The sequence below is a fragment of the Diadema setosum genome, chromosome 3, assembly GCF_964275005.1.
Source record: "Diadema setosum chromosome 3, eeDiaSeto1, whole genome shotgun sequence".
NCBI classification, from domain to species: Eukaryota; Metazoa; Echinodermata; class Echinoidea; order Diadematoida; family Diadematidae; genus Diadema; species Diadema setosum.
In genome coordinates, this window is record NC_092687.1 from 46,511,139 (window position 1) to 46,527,934 (window position 16,796).

General features: G+C 36.2%; 1 pseudogene; it reads left to right on the top strand.

Annotated features, from left to right (window-relative positions):
- The first annotated feature begins 5,794 nt into the window (after positions 1–5,794).
- LOC140226431 (uncharacterized) lies at positions 5,795–6,355 on the top strand (annotated as a pseudogene).
- Positions 6,356–16,796: the final 10,441 nt, after the last annotated feature.

Below are 16,796 nucleotides of genomic sequence, written 5' to 3' on the forward strand. Positions count from 1 at the left end.
TCACCCTTGCCATTTTTTTTTTCAAACTCTTTTTTTTTCTTCTTTTTCTTTATTTAGTCTTAATCTCCCTTCCTAACTTTATCTTTTTTCTGATTTTTTAATGCTTCTCCTTCAAATTTCTATAAAATAACATAATTTTTTCTTTATTTTTCTTTCTTTCTACTACATTCTGTGCAATAGATGAAGAACAACAATGGTTATCAATCCCATATTTTGCACATGTTTAGTTCATGTCACGTACATTATTTCATAAAATAACAACTTCTTGATCGGACACCATCTTGGGTATGTAAATTAGGGTCAAAGGTCATAAATGTTTCATCCTGTATCTTGGTGAATACATGTCCTATCTTTCCAATATTTTGCACACACAAAGATCACGTTACCAGGATCATTTTACAAAATAACCATTTCTTTCTCAGATGCCATCTTGGCTGTGCAAAGTGGGGTCAATGGTCAAATATACTTTATTCTGTATCTTCGTTATAGTGTATACGGAATATGGTACCAAAGATGGCAAACCCGACTCCCTTTTTTTTAAATGAGAATCCAAACATCACACGGCCAATGTCCATAACCACAGATGAACCTTTACGGTCATGCCTATTGGGATCAGGACTCAAATCATTGATTTTCGAAGAGATCGGATCACCTAATTTGTCAGTGTTGACAAATTCCGGTTCTAGTTCTTTTTGCGCTTTCCATTTGTAACAGAGCATGATAACAATATAGACGAGAGTTAAATCATACTGATCATAGGTCGTCAAGAATATTATTGATGAAAACAAAGGGTACTAAAGAAGATTTCTATAAATTCAATAACTTCTATAGCATGTAGACTACCATGAAATACGAAAGTAGCAAAATGATCTGTACCTCTAGAACTTATCCAACTTTGGCATTTGCAGGCATGTAGTTCATTAAAGAATATCTTCTGCAGTATTGACATCATCATCCTATACATGATGTAATTCACCCTGTCAATGTCAATTGCAGAGAAGAAAACTATGGATGTGTTCCATTTGAAAATAGGGGTGTACAATAAGTATTTCATACATTTATAACTTGTATCAAGCTTCAGCCTTAACAGAACTTAGCATCCCCATAAAGGACAAGAAAAGTCAAAGACTTAAATAAACTAATGTATGTCTTGTCCAGAATAGAGGTAGAGCTGAAAGGAGTTAGTGAGACCTCAGATGTCATCAAATAACTTCAGAATGTCATACCATTGGGTCAAACTAATGACTGACTGTACTGCCCTGCCATGCATAAGTACATGTCGCACCGTCTTCTGGGCAACTGTGTTGCAATTATCTGTGTTACTTTGAAGCAATTAAATAATTCCCGAATGTGCAGCCTTTTCAAAACAGATAATATTCAACTCTTAACCAAATCCATACAGAATATAAGATCAATTGGTCTAGACAGACAAGAGTTCCTTAAATGATGCTAGGCTATCTTGAGTGTAGACCTAAAAAAAAAAAAATAAACATAGGAATAGCAAAGTAGCACTGAATTTGACTGTACTAGATTAGAGTGGAAACTCCCACTAGGCCCAGAAATACACGTGTAGGACCCATCAGGTGTTTTAATAAAATCTAGAGTCTAGAGTTTTGTAGAATAACTAGAGTCGAGAAGATCTTGATCTATAATTTTGTGCTTACACTCACAGTCGACTTGTCTGTTCTAACTTCTAACACTAAATAGTAACAGTTAGTCTAGTCTTGTCTTTAGTCTAGATCAAGATCTAGCTCTATATCTATAGGCCTAATTGAATGATCTCTTAGACTTGGAACTTTACATTTTCAGATCTGTAGTGTATTGACACATAAAATCAAATATCTGAGTACAAGTTTAAACAACCATGACGGCATGAGCATGACCACCGGCGCGAATGTGTTACTGTTGACTGTTTTTATTTTTAAGCGTTGCCATGTTGGGATCGCTGGATCGCCGATGCGCTGGTGTACATGTAGACCTAACACAGCTACATAGATCCCATAGGTACACACAGCCCTAGATCTTACCTAGCAATAAAGGCAGTAAGGGGTGGGGGTGGGGCTAGGCCAGAGGGGCCCAGAGTAGTACCACTTCAATACAGGAGATTGCAGTAATTGGCGGTAGGCCTACCGGTCGGTCGGTATTTATACAACTAAGAACTAGCTAGGGCATACAGCTCGGTACGTGCAGGGCCTGGCTGGGGTCGCAGGTTCGCGATAAGACTTAACAGTTGCTCACATTTCTACAAATTAGAACTCTGACACATGGATCTATAGGTCATCTAGAGCTCAGAAAGACTTCCTTTTGAGACAGCCACTGCGGTTTCCACCCCAATCACACTAACGTAAATTACTAAATCAGTGCAGATCTAACGTTACAACTCTACTACTATTACGTCGTCTTTAACGTGTTGTTAGTTCTACCCAGCCTAACCTGAATTCAATTGGCCTTAGCCCTTGCCCTTGGCCTTGCTTGCGATACGCACAGATGCACGCACTCTTTTGGGTGGTTGTCTCAAAAGGAACTCTTGCCCTAGGACACAAAACAAAACCGTCGACAGCTTATTGAACACTAGACAGAAAGATCCGTCTGTCCGCAGGACTCTTTTTAGGTGATATCCTCTCGGATCACCTTCTCTATCTGTACGGATTCTTTGGTTCTTCTTCTTCTTCTTTATTTCTCCTCAAAAGTTGTGCATCGATTAGCTCAGAAAGTGCTCTTCCTATCAATTTCAAAATCATACCATATATGTATCATGTCTCAAAAACGACAGATTTTATAAAATCATAGTGATCAGTCGACCGTGACGTCACTATGACGTCATTATATGAAAACACAGTCTCATTCATATCTCATTAATGGAATGGAATTTTTCATTGAAATTTACGTCAAATATAGTTCAAATTAAGCTGATTCTACTTGTGTTTTCAAAATTCATCTATACCTTTAAAACGTGCGCGTACGCGCACGTTGAAATATTTGTATGCTCAAATCGAGCTCAACAATTTTTGCACACGTTTCAGACCATTTAGAGCATTTTTTGACAAATTGAAAAAATCGGACGGACGCGTACGCGCGCGCGCATATACGCACGCACAGCTCATACGCAATAGAAATTTCTCGTTTTTTACTTTCATCGGATGTCTGAAATATCAAGGTATATTTCTACCAAGTTTCAAGTCAATCCGACTCAATATGACGTCATACGGGCCCGTCAAAGTTGAAATTCCGCGCGCGCGTCAATGGCGATATACAGTGCAACTATGCCAAAAAACCGCCAATTTTAAATCCGATTTCACTCGTCAGGATGAACGGTGACCCCCCATTTTCTTTACATATTTTGAAAGCTGATGAGTTGTACATGTCATTTCATGGGTTGGCAATGCTGAAAAAATGATTAAAAGATATTAAATTTCTCAATAAAATAAAAAAAAGTAAATTTTCAAAATAACGTCATCACATTTTAAGTTTTTTCGAGCGTATCTCACTTATCTTTTGCCAATTTTCACCCAAATTTCAGTATGTTGTAGCTTATCGAATGGTCTTTCATAATTGTGTAACATAATTTCGATTGAATGACGGCATTACCTCGTAAAAATGGATTGAAAGTAACCTTGTCAAATTTGACCAGTTTACGTGTTATCTCTATGGGAGTGCAGTTTTTCTGGAAATGAAAATTGATATGACTATCTTTATCGAGCACTAGCTCACTTATACTTCGGTGAATTTCTCCCAAATTTTAATATTTTGTAGCTGAGACTTTGCGCTATCCTAATGTGCCCTTCGTTTTTTCATACGATGTCGGAATTATGTCAGAAAACTTGGTTGAAATCAAAGCTTATCTTCGATGTATTGAGATATCTCTTCCTTTCTGCAACTTTCTTTGCAATAACTAAAAAAAAAAAAAAAAAAAAAAAAAACAGCCCCTATCGCCCGCATATTTTGCACATGTTTAGTTTACGTCACGTACATTATTTCATAAAAAAACAACTACTTGATCGGACACCGTCTTGGGTATGTAAATTAGGGTCAAAGGTCATAAATGTTTCATCCTCTATCTTGGTGAATACTTGACCGAAAGATCGGTCTGTATCTATCCGTCGGACACTACGTCTGGCTTCACGGATCCCCTCCGTATACAGACCGAAGTCAATGATCCCGGCTCCTGTGTGGAGCATCGCGCACAGATCAAACGTTGTTGTAAACCAAATTTCTGACAGCTTTTTTACATTTGAACAAGTTTGAACGTGACGACGCAACAGGCTGGTTGATGTGTGTTTTACGTTGAAAATTCGACCGAAATGTTGGATTATTCATTAATGTGGTGTGTGAAGTCTATTCTTGAATAGCTGATTTAACTGTACAAGCTTAAATTTGCCGACCTAGGGCCGTGAATTAGACGCAATCGAGAAGGGTGAGGTACCTCACCCAATTTTCCACAGAGACAGTGGCCCAAGAATATCCACACAGCAATGGGTACTGGTACCTTCCGTCTGTCTACGGAGGACAGCGTTAATGACAAAACATAAAAGAGTCCTCCGGACAGACGGATCTTTCTGTCTAGGTGAATACATGTCCTATCTTTCCCATATTTTGCACACGCAAATAACATGTTACAAGAATCATTTCACAAAATAATGACTTTTGCTCAGATGCCATCTTCTTTGTTCAAAGTGGGGTTAAAAGTCATATGTAGGCCTACTTCTTTCTTTATTTTCGTTATGACGTGTTATCCCAATGGGAGGGAATTTTTCTAGATGTGAAAATTGAAATGATTGTCTTTATTGAGCAGTAGCTCACGTAGTACCCTTCGGTGAATTTCACCATATTTCACCATATCTATTAACCGTATGTGTGCCTATGTATGCCTGTGTATGCCTATGTATGCCAGAAAATCACAAGAAATCACACTGATGGACATGCCATCGCTGTGCCTCTGCCTCACATTCTGAGAGCTAAAGACATAATGCAACTGATTTATCTGTGATTTCATGCATCTGAACCTGCTGAACATGAATTTTGTGGTTCTGTCCCTGCTGCAAACACCGCTGCAAACAACAGTCTTTCGCGCTATAGTCCCACATATTCATCTTCGTGTCATGGACCACCAGTTCTTCATGCAGAAATTGTAGTGACAATGCCGATCTGCTGTAAGTTTTTTTTTTTTTTTTTTCTGATATTGCATACACCACAGGACCAATATTACATGCCCTCTTGCTACAGTGACCTGTGTCTCTCAGCCTTATATCCGTGGAAAACCTGAACTTAATCAATGTCAATGCACAGTGTGCTTGTATAAACTGATACTGAGTGTTAGTTATACATGTCCTTCCTACGGCTACTGAACTGTGTACTGTGCATACGTGTATCTGTAGCGGTGCTGAATGCTATGTGCAAGTTGTACGTACTTCATTCGCCTAGCTACACAGTGTTTGTAGACTACTGAGTATCTCATGTGACATCTGAAGTTAAGCCTCATCTTCTCAGAACTCAAAACCTCCCGTGATTGTCACCAATGACTATCAAGTGTTCTTCACGTGACGGTATATAAGAGTATTAGACCTACCTCGAAGTGAAGATGAATTAACTTATGCTCTACAATCATAGTCTCAGAGTGCCAATGTGGATTACTGTAGCTGTAATCCACATTGGCACTCTGAGACTAGGCTGCTTCTCTGCAGTCAGTATGCCTGACCTCGCCATTTCTGTTCATCACTGAGTATAGCACCGTAATAGTCATCACTCCAGATTCCAGTACTACTGTCACACTGTCTGTCGCACCTGATACCCCAATATGGAGACCCGCAAAGGGAAAGCCACAAGTACTGAAGCAATAATTCAGGCTTTTGGAGAGTATATCCAGAGTCCTGATTTCCTTAAAGCCATCGAAGAAGTTGTTGAGAAAGCCATGAATAAACAAATGACAAAGTTTGTCCAGCGCCTTGACCTAGTTGAGCAAAAGTGCACCAGTCTCAAGGAGAAGTCCGATTAACATGATGGCTGCATCTTTGACCTGGAAGCATCCCTCAAAGCAAAAGATGCTGAAATAAAACGTCTCACCACCGCTCTTGATGATCAAGCAACAGCTGTCAACAATCTCAAACTGACGATGAATGAAGCAGAGCAATATTTCCGCCGCAACTCCCTGAAGTTCCATGGTGTCAAAGAGAGCAGACTAGAAGACACAGACCAACTCATCCGCCAGCTCTGTTCCGACCAGCTCGATGTGCCCATTACTCTCAATGATCTTGACAGATCGCATCGTGTTGCCCACCGCAACGACATCGCGACATCCCAGCCGTCAAACTTTGTTGCCAGTAACAAACAGAAAGACAATAAAGAAGACCATCCGTAGTAAATGTGACTTGGAAAAGCTTTGACATGGGCCTAAATTGATCCCAAATAGGCACTCAGATATCGGGTAATTTGTTGAATTTTGTATATTTTTTTTCTTTTTGAATTATATGTACACAATTGTATATATCAGATTTTCTGTATAACTTTTGCACTTTTTTCTTTTTTTTTCCCCAAATGTTTGAGCCTTGTAATAGTTTGATTACTCAAGTGGTCGAAGACAACGGAACCTCAGATACTTTATATACAGATACTCCATTAATAGTGCATGATGATGTGAGGGTTTCTCCCTTAACATCTGTTTTTCATGAAGAATCAACTACATCCTTCAGTTTCTGTAAGGAACAAAATGAAAATGTTGTTGAAAATGAAGAAACTAAAGTGTAGTCAAGTATTATCTGGCTAACGATTTTGATGTAACAGTTCAGCAATTAATGCTAACAGATAATTTTAGTATGTTATATTTTAATGCAAGGAGTCTGTCCCGAAATTTTGATCAAATTCACAGTTATATCTCAAGTATCCAATTTTCGTTCTCAGTGATAGGAATATCAGAGACATGGATAAACTCATCTTTGACTTTACCATTTGTGATTGATGGCTACAAATTTGTCCATGTGGATAAACCCAGTGGCCGTGGTGGTGGAGTTGGTTTGTTTATACATGAAAGCTTGAATTTTACGTTAAAGAATAATTACATGTATGTGGAATGTGACGGTGTTGATTATCTGAATGTAGAAATTGAACGTAAATCCCGTAATAATATAATTGTAGGAGTTGTGTATCGACAGCCCAAATCATCAGTGTCTGCATTTACATCTTCCTTTGATAACTTGTTGAACACTGAGGATTGGAAGAGTAAAAAAGTGTACCTTATGGGAGATACTAATATTGATTTGATGAAAAAACAAGACAATTCACAGGTATTTGATTTTGTTAATACAGTTGTTTCATCCGGGTTTTGCTCAACTATAGACAAACCAACAAGGGTGAATTCATTATCGGCCACTCGTATCGACAACATCTATACAAATGATGTGGGATACTGTAATCTGTGTGGTATTTTATTGACTGAAATATCAGATCATTTTCCTGTATTCTATTTATCTAATGAAGCTGTCTGTGATAATAATGTTGAGCAGGTATCCTTTTGTTACAGGAATGTAACGAGGACAAGTATCGGTGAGCTAATAGAAGGGTTGAAAACAACAGATTGGTCAGATGTGTATAAGGAAGATGATCCTGATGCAGCATATAATGTATTTTGTGCAATATTTACAGGTTTGTATAACACACACTTGCCGAAAATTATTAAGCATGTGAAGAAATGTAAGAAAAGTAGGAAACCATGGGTAACTTATCGTATTTTAAAGATCATCAATAAGAAAAACAAAGTTTATAGAGAATATCTTCAATGCCCGTCAGAATATAGATATGAAAAATACAAGAAATTACGTAATCATGTTACAGCTTGTTTGCGAAGAGCAAAAAGGAGTTATTATTTTAATGAATTTGACTCAGTAAAAAATGATTCAAAAAAGATGTGGTTTCATATAAATTCTATACTCGGTAAGAAAAATAATGTGCATAGTGAAGGTATAACATTTGATGGTAAACATTGTAGAGATTCTGATGTAGTTTGTGAACGTTTTAATGATTTTTTTTTTATTCATACTGGATCTAAAGTTAATAGTGAGATTGACAGTGGAAGAACTGATGATTTTTATGGATATCTGCAAGAACCACTGTCTCATTCTTTATTTTTTAAGCCAGTGACAGAGGAAGAAATAATCAGAACTGGTAAACTGTTGAAGAACGGGAAGAGCAGTGGATATGATGACATCAGCCCAACTGTTGTCAAACATGTATTACCGTATATTGTTCAACCTTTACATCATATTTTTAATTCCTCACTCAGTACTGGTATTATACCATCTGAAATGAAACTTGCCAAGACCGTTCCAGTTTTTAAAGAAGGTGATCCAAGTTTGTGCAATAATTATCGCCGAATATCAATTTTACCCTGTTTTTTCTAAAATTTTAGAGGGATTGGTGTTTGATAGATTATATTTATTTTTAATTAAACATAATGTGTTGTATGACAGACAGTATGGTTTTCGTCACATTCATTCTATGGACCTTGCCATTATTGAAGTTCATGATCGAATCCTGGATGAGTTAAATTCGGGGAATGAGGTCATTGCAGTCTTTATGGATTTATCAAAAGCTTTTGATTCTCTTTCACATTATATTTTGTTGCAAAAATTATATTATTATGGAATACGAAGTGTTTGGTTTGACTGGTTTAAATCATATCTGTTAGATAGGAAACAATACACTGTATTTAATTCATGTACATCCACACAAAAAAAAAAACATTAACACAGGAGTACCCCAGGGCTCAATTCTTGGGCCATTATTGTTTTTATTGTATATTAATGATATTGTAAATGTTTGTTCTAATTGTCGTTTTATTTTATACGCTGATGATTCTACAGTCCTTGCATCTCATAAAGATATCAATGTGTTGATTCGTAACTTGAATAGAAGTTTGGCTCAGATATCTTCATGGTTTAAAACAAATGAATCATTTTTGAATATAAGCAAGACACAGTGTATCCGTTTTAAAAGGAAAGGTGTACAACAGGAAATTGGCAATCTGTCTGTCAAAATAGATTCAGATTCTTTAATGTTTTATGATTCTGTAAATTTTCTTGGTGTCACATTGACTAGCACTTTAAGTTGGAAGGAACATATTAATTCTGTTTGCCAAAAAGTGTCTCGTTTTGTTGGAATTTTAAACCGGTTGAAATATGAATTGCCAAAGTCTATATTATTCATCTTATATAATTCTCATGTTTTATCACATTTTGACATATTGTAATTCTATCTGGGGGAATACATATTCTTCCCACTTGCAAAACGTGTTGAAATACATATTTGCTTGTCTCTCTTTTCAGTGTCCACACCAACCGCCAGCCTAGACCAGCACAGAAAAGGAATGCAGTGTATCAAGCACAATAAAAGGTACAAGTTGAATAATCACCTATTAATTCATACAAACATAAGTAGAAGGGGGAAGAAATGAATCCCTCCTTTGCCATTATCACTGGCGACACAAGCCAGCATTAGGAACATTTATAAAAGAAAAAAAAATACAAGAAGGCAGAATCCATGATGATGACTCTCTGATAATTTGAGAAAACCACATTTCACAGTTCATTTTTTAGCGATATAGTCACAATTCTCTCTCAAAAACAAACATACAGCCTTGTACATCCTCAAGGGGTATTTGTATGATGTTGAATAATAGATATTGTGAGTGTATTTCAATATTTGAAAAGTTTGTTTGCAAAAAACGATAAGTCCATTTTGCCAAATTGAGATATTTGCGATTAAAGGTAAAGAAAAATAAAGAGAATGATAAGAATGTTTTGCTTCTTTTGACCATGATTTCAAAAATGTTCCTTTTTATGGACTGACCAGTATATCATTTAAAAGAGAGTATTTTCCACTACATGAGAGAGACTGTACTTCAAAATCTTCAAAAATGGACTTATCGGTTTTTGCGAATAAACTCATCATAAATGCTCATTCTCATTTCCTTTGCTTTATTTTTTGGAGGGGGAGGGGGTCTGTGAGAGAGGATTTGTTATACACAACCATGTCTAATGAAGAATTTAATCACATGATATAACTAAAGCAGAGTTGAAATTCACTAGCTGTCTTTCATGGAAAATATAGAGTGCTTTATTTTGTGTTAGTTATTCTCTTCCGTTTCTTTTACATTTTCCTGCAGTGGTCTCCGGAGCAGTTCGAAAGCAGAGAAAAGAGCAACTATACAAATTTCAGAACAACTGTGCACGCCCGTCAGAATCTCATGAAAGATGGAGTGGACTGTGCACTAGATCAGTCAACTCTAGAAGAAAAATAATAACACTCGGATTGTTTATATAGGATCGGGTAAATCTTTCACAGTTAAATTAAGAACTCGCAAAACTCAACTGTGAAGTGTTAATGACTATTCTCACGCTATGAAGGCACAAGAAAGATTTTGTTTTTTTCTTATATTGAAATGAAACTAAAGGTTCTATTTCGAAAAAAAAATATGATGAGGGCTTATTGTCCTCTGAAATGATGACTATCAACTTTAGGTAAAACTATCACTTGTTCATATAAAATATTATTGTAAATGCTTACCCTCAAAATCAATATTTGACCGTGCACATAAAAACGAACATAAAGTCGCACACATTGATTTTGCGTGAGGACTGAAAATAAGTGAAATGGGTCAACCTAGCCAAACTTGACTTTTTTATATTTTCTGAAAGAACGGGTCTTTTACATTATGCTAAAATTTGGTATCATAAAACGGGCAGGAAAGTGTTTTTTTTTTTTTTTAGCTGTTTATCTCGAACGTTTTTGGTAGAATAGTGTGATTAGGTGGGTCCTTAGAATCCTTTTTTTTCATTTCTGAAAAACCTTGTCCACACTCTTCACTTTCAACTCTAATAACTTTTGAAAGGATAGTGCTACTGCTTTGAAAGTTGGCAATTATTATGGACAGAATGTGTTAATGAGGCATGCCTAATTCCAGTTTAATCTCATAATCTCTTCATTGCTGTTGCTCTGGTGGTTTACTTCCTGTTTTTTGTCCCATTCATCGCACAGCCAACACGGTTTGGTAAAGATTAAGCGCTTGAATAGACACTGTACTTCAGAGCCTCTTTTCTTATTTCACACTTTTCTTGAGTTTGTGCTTTCTTTCCAATATTTAGATAGGTTAGGAGAGTCCATTTGATTTGATATATACATCATTTTAAAGCTTAAGGTCTGCTTTTTCAGACTATGTGACCGTGCACCTCAAAACGAACATAAAGTCGCACACATTGATTTTGCGTGAGGACTGAAAATAAGTGAAACGGGTCAACCTAGCCGAACTTGACTTTTTCATATTTTCTGAAAGAGCGGGTCTTCTTTTACTTTATGCGAAATTTGGTATCATAAAACGGGCAGGAAAGTGTGTTTTTTTAGCAGTTTATCTCGAACATTTTTTGATAGAATAGTGTGATTAGGTGTTTTTTTTTAAATCCCTTTTTCAATTCTGAAAAACCTTGTCCACACTCTTCACTTTCAACTCTAATAACTTCTGAAAGGATAGTGCTACTGCTTTGAAAGTTGGCATTAATTATGGATAGAACGTGTTAATGAGGTGTGCTTCATATCAATTTAATCTGATAATCCCTTCATTGTTGTTACTCTGGTGGTTTACTTCCTGTTTTTTGTCCAATTCATCGCACAGCCAGCACGGTTTGGTAAAGATTAAGCGCTTAAATAGACACTGTACTTCAGAGCCTCTTTTCTCATTTCACACTTTTCCTGAGTTTGTGCTTTCTTTCCAATATTTAGATAGGTTAGGAGATTCCATTTGATTTGAGTTATACATCATTTTAAAGCTTAAAGTCTGCTCTTTCAGAATATGGTCTTAACTAAAAATTCATGTCTGGCGAATTTTTGTTTGTTTTGAGGTACAGTGTCACATATATATATATATATATATATATATATATATATATAAAGAAATCCAATGGTAAAAACTAATTGCCATACTGCAGAGGATCAAACTGAGGATCCCGCAGAGCAATGCTGGTGGGTCCTCTCACTCTGGCTTGGGTATGGACTCTTAGGATATGTCTCACAGCTCCAAGGGTGGGAGGTAGCTTGTCAATTTCTCCCCTATGCTTGCAGAAGAGATGCTATTGCAGTTCGTAGATAGTGTGGTTTCTCAAGAAAAACGAAGGAAATTGCGACGCCAAAAGAACATATGTCATCATACAGCGCTTTGCTTTATAAAATCACGGCCATGCGCGCTACAGTCAGCACGGCAAAACAACGTATCGACATCGTGGCCATCACAACACACGCTACACTGCATAACTCTAGTTGTGTGTAAAACCTACGGCTACCGTTACGTGCTGCAGATCCATTACAGCCGCGGCAGTGAGTGTGATGTACAGTATGTAGTGCCGCCACTGCTGCCGCACCGCTTGCGACAACAGCTCGGCAGTAATAAGACAAAACAACGTAACTCAGAATATCATATCTGAGAAAAACGAGTTTGAAAATTCAATTAGTTCCCATTTTTCCGTCATAGAACTAAAATACTTTTGAAGCAGCGAAGTTTCTTAGGCATTAATAAAGAATATCTCGGGAAAATTTCAGGAAAAAATAGGACTTCCCGTTTTAGAGTAATTGCCGTGTTTAGAATAGATACAGCATTTTTACGAATCACAGCACTGTGCTGATGAGTAATTCTAGCTTGCCAAAAGAGCGTATCCTTACTTACGTTGTGCGAGAATCCTCACGCGGCAACATATCAATTAGGCAAAAGAACGTATCTTTACTTACGGCGCGTAAGCATTCTCCGGCGCGAAGCCGCTTCAGTATGCAAAACGAACGTATCTTGACTTACAAATATCTGCGCCTTAACCCTTTCATCAATGTAATTAGGCAGAATGACGTATCCCGACTGAATGGCAACAATCTCTATTATTTATTTACTTTGACAATTTTGTTAACTGGATGATAAAAGTCCCGTTATATGTTTCTTAAATATATATTAAGAATAGCAAAACACAGTAGCTTGCAAAATTATCGATGCAAGAGAACACTTTAATTTGTGTTTTCTGAAAACCGAGTATGTGCTAAAATGTAATTAGTTGTTATCTACCAATTACCGTAACTTTTTGTTTTACTATATTTTCATGTACAGTTTATAGTTCATTGAGATGTCCATTCTTTTGTATTATCTTTAAGTGTATGTTTTTTTTTATCCATTGATGTAAGATTTTTCATTGGGAACAGAATTATATTATTTTGGTTTATCATTCATGTTGTTTTAACAAAAACATGGGTTTGGATTAATATTGACAACTAAACCACAAGTTTGGGTAATGTCTGTAAAATGGATTTCATTACACTTCTTATGCCATGTGCTACAATTAAGATGAACTTGAAATATGTATAATTTAAGGTATGACAATGCATGAGTGGCAAATATTATGACTGTATGAGAACTGGCCAAAAAATAAAAAGATAATAAAATGGGTATAAAAAAGAATTGTATAAACATCTGTACATACACTTCGTTTCAAAGGCACATACACACATTAATGTGTTAATATTGAGACTCCTATTTCAATTTCTACCTTTTGTTTGATTCATTTAACGATTTCCATTGCGATGAAAGGATTTGAACAGAAAGAATGATATTGTGTACTTTGTTTATCGTTATAAGTTGTTAATGTTAGGTTGATTGCATGAATTGTATCCGTAAGGTTAAACTTCTGATAATATGCCTCAATTCCTTGAACAACAATAATAACAATGATTTATCAGGTAATCATGAATCCAGGTTTTAATGTTTTAGGTGTAACTTAACCACTCACACACACACACACACACACACACACACACCTCAGACATGTCAGAGGTGCAAGCTGCTCTCAGTAGAATACTTTGTAAAAGACAGAACAGAAACGTAGATGCAGAGACTGATTTACATCTTCTGAAAGGTTTATAGGGAAAATGTGAGTACATCTGTTTCTCAAAGACAACAGCATTACAGAAATCATTCGATTATTTGCAAGTCTTGAAATATGACATAGATATATACGCTTTCTTCTTAAAATTTAAGAGAGAGTTTGTTTATCACATTGAGAGCAAATCAGCAGTAACTAAACATTATCATGATGGTTAATTAAGATATAGAAAAAAATGTAATTTACTTCCCAAGTAAAGTAGCTTACATACGTACCACAGTCGAACAAAACCATGGGAACAAAATTTTCAATTTGAATAGAACAGAACATATTTGTAGTTTGTTTGTTTGTTTTTTTTTTTTCTGGAGATTAGTTATACTATTACCACATCAGACCTTCGCATCAACTTTTACCTTGGAAGATCAGAACATCTACAAATTACAAATTATAAATAGCACACATAACATTCCTTACTGTAGTTGAAGATCAAGTGTAGTAAGAAGTAAATACTTGGGTAAAGAACAATTATTAGGCAGCTTAAACGAAGGGGAAAATTGCAAAAGTATTCACTTTAAACACATTTCAATAAACGTCTTATCACAACAGCGATTTGCTGTTGTGCAATACATCTGCGTTGTCTGAGAGCCCCCGGAGGGATTAAGCTCAAAATAAATCAAAACAAGGAAAAGTAGAAACTAGAGATTGTAATTTGTCATTACTGACAAATTAAGGTGATCCGATTTTTTTTAATCAATGATTCGAGTCCTGATCACAATAGGCATGCCTATACAGGTTTCATCTGTGTTTAGAGACATTGGCCGTGTGATGTTTGGATTTTCATTTAGAAAAGGGAGTCAGACCTGCCATCTTTGGTACCGAATTCCGTATACACTAACGGAAATACAGAATGAAGTATATTTGACCTTTGACCTCACTTTGCACACCCAAGATGGCGTCTGAGCAAAAAGTGATTATTTTATAAAATGATTCTTGTAACATGGTCTTTGCGTGTGCAAAATATGAAAAGGAAAGATAGGACATGTATTCACCAAGATACAGGATGAAACATTTATGACCTTTGACCCTACTTTACATACCCAAGATGGTGTCCGATCAAGTAGTTGTTATTTTATGAAATAATGTACGTGACATGAACTAAACATGTGCAAAATATTAGGGTGATAGAGTATGTTTTTCTTGAGTTATTGCAAAGAAAGTTGTAGAAAGAAAGAAATATCTCAATACATCGAAGATAAACTTTAATTTCAACCACGTTTTTCACGTGATCCCGACACCGTATGAAAATTAAAAGGCATGCATATGATAGAGCAAAGTCTCAGCTACAACATATTAAAATCTGGGAGAAATTCACCAAAGCATAAGTGAGCTAGTGCTCGATAAAGACAATCATGTCAATTTTCACATCTAGAAAAATTCCCTCCCATAGAGATAACACGTCATAACGAAGATAAAGAAAGAAATACATTTGACCTTTGACCCCACTTTGCACAGACAAGATGGCATCTGAGCAAAAAGTAGTTATTTTGTGAAATGATTTTTGTAACATGTTCTTTACGTGTGCAAAATATGGGAAAGATAAGACATTTATTTACCAAGATACAGGATAAAACATTTATGACCTTTGACCCTAATTTACATACCCAAGATGGTGTCCGATCAAGGAGTTGTTATTTTATGAAATAATGTACGTGATATGAACTAAATATGCTCAAAATATTGGGCTGATAAGGCTTGTTTTTCTTGAGTTATTGCAAAGAAAGTTGCAAAAAGAAACGAATATGAAAATACATCGAAGATAAGCTTTAATTTCAGCCAAGTTTTTGGACGTGATCCGACTCCGTATGAAAAAACTAAGGGCATACTAACGATAGCCCAAAGTCTCAGCTACAACATATTAAAATCTGGGAGAAATTCGCCAAAGCATAAGTGAGGTAGTACTCGATAAACATAGTCATGTCAATTTTCATTTCCAGAAAAACTGCACTCCCATAGAGATAACACGTAAACTGGTTAAATTTGACAAGATTACTTTTAATCCATTTTGCCGAGGTGATGCCGTCATCCAATCAAAATTATGTTATTCAATGAGTGAATAAGCATTTAATAAGCTACAACATACTGAAATCTTGGTGAAAATTGGCAAAGGATAAGTTAGATACGCTCGAGTGAACTTGAAATTTGATGACGTTATTTTGAAAATTTACTTTTTTTATTTTATTTAGAAATCTGATATCTTTTAGTCATTTCTCCAGCATCGCAAACCCATGAAATGACATGTACAAGTCATTAGCTTTCAGAATATGTAAAGAAAGTGGGGGGTCACCGTCCATCCTGACGAGTAAAATCGGATTTAAAATTGGCGGTATTTTGGCATTGTTGCACTGTATATCGCCATTGACGCGCGCGCGGAATTCCAACTTTGACAGGCCTGTATGACGTCATAGTGAGTCAGATCGATTTGAAACTTGGTAGAAATATTCCCTGACATTTTAGACATCCGATCTGTGTGAAAAAACGGGAAATTTCTATTGCATATGAACTGTGCGTGCGTATATGCGCGCGCGCGTACGCGTCCGTCCGATTTTTTCAATTTTTCAAAAAATGCTCCAAATGGTCTGAAACGTGTGCAAAAAAATTTTGAGCTCGATTTGAGCATACAAATATTTCAACGCGCGCGTACGCGCACGTTTTAAAGTATAGATGAATTTTGAGAATATGACTAGAATGCGCTTGACTTGAAATATATGTGACGTAAATTTCATTGAAAAATTCCATTCCATTAATGGGATATGATTGAGAATGTGTTTTCATATAATGACGTCATAGTGACGTCACGGTCGACTGATCGACTGGTCGACTTTGATTTTAGTTCGATTGTCG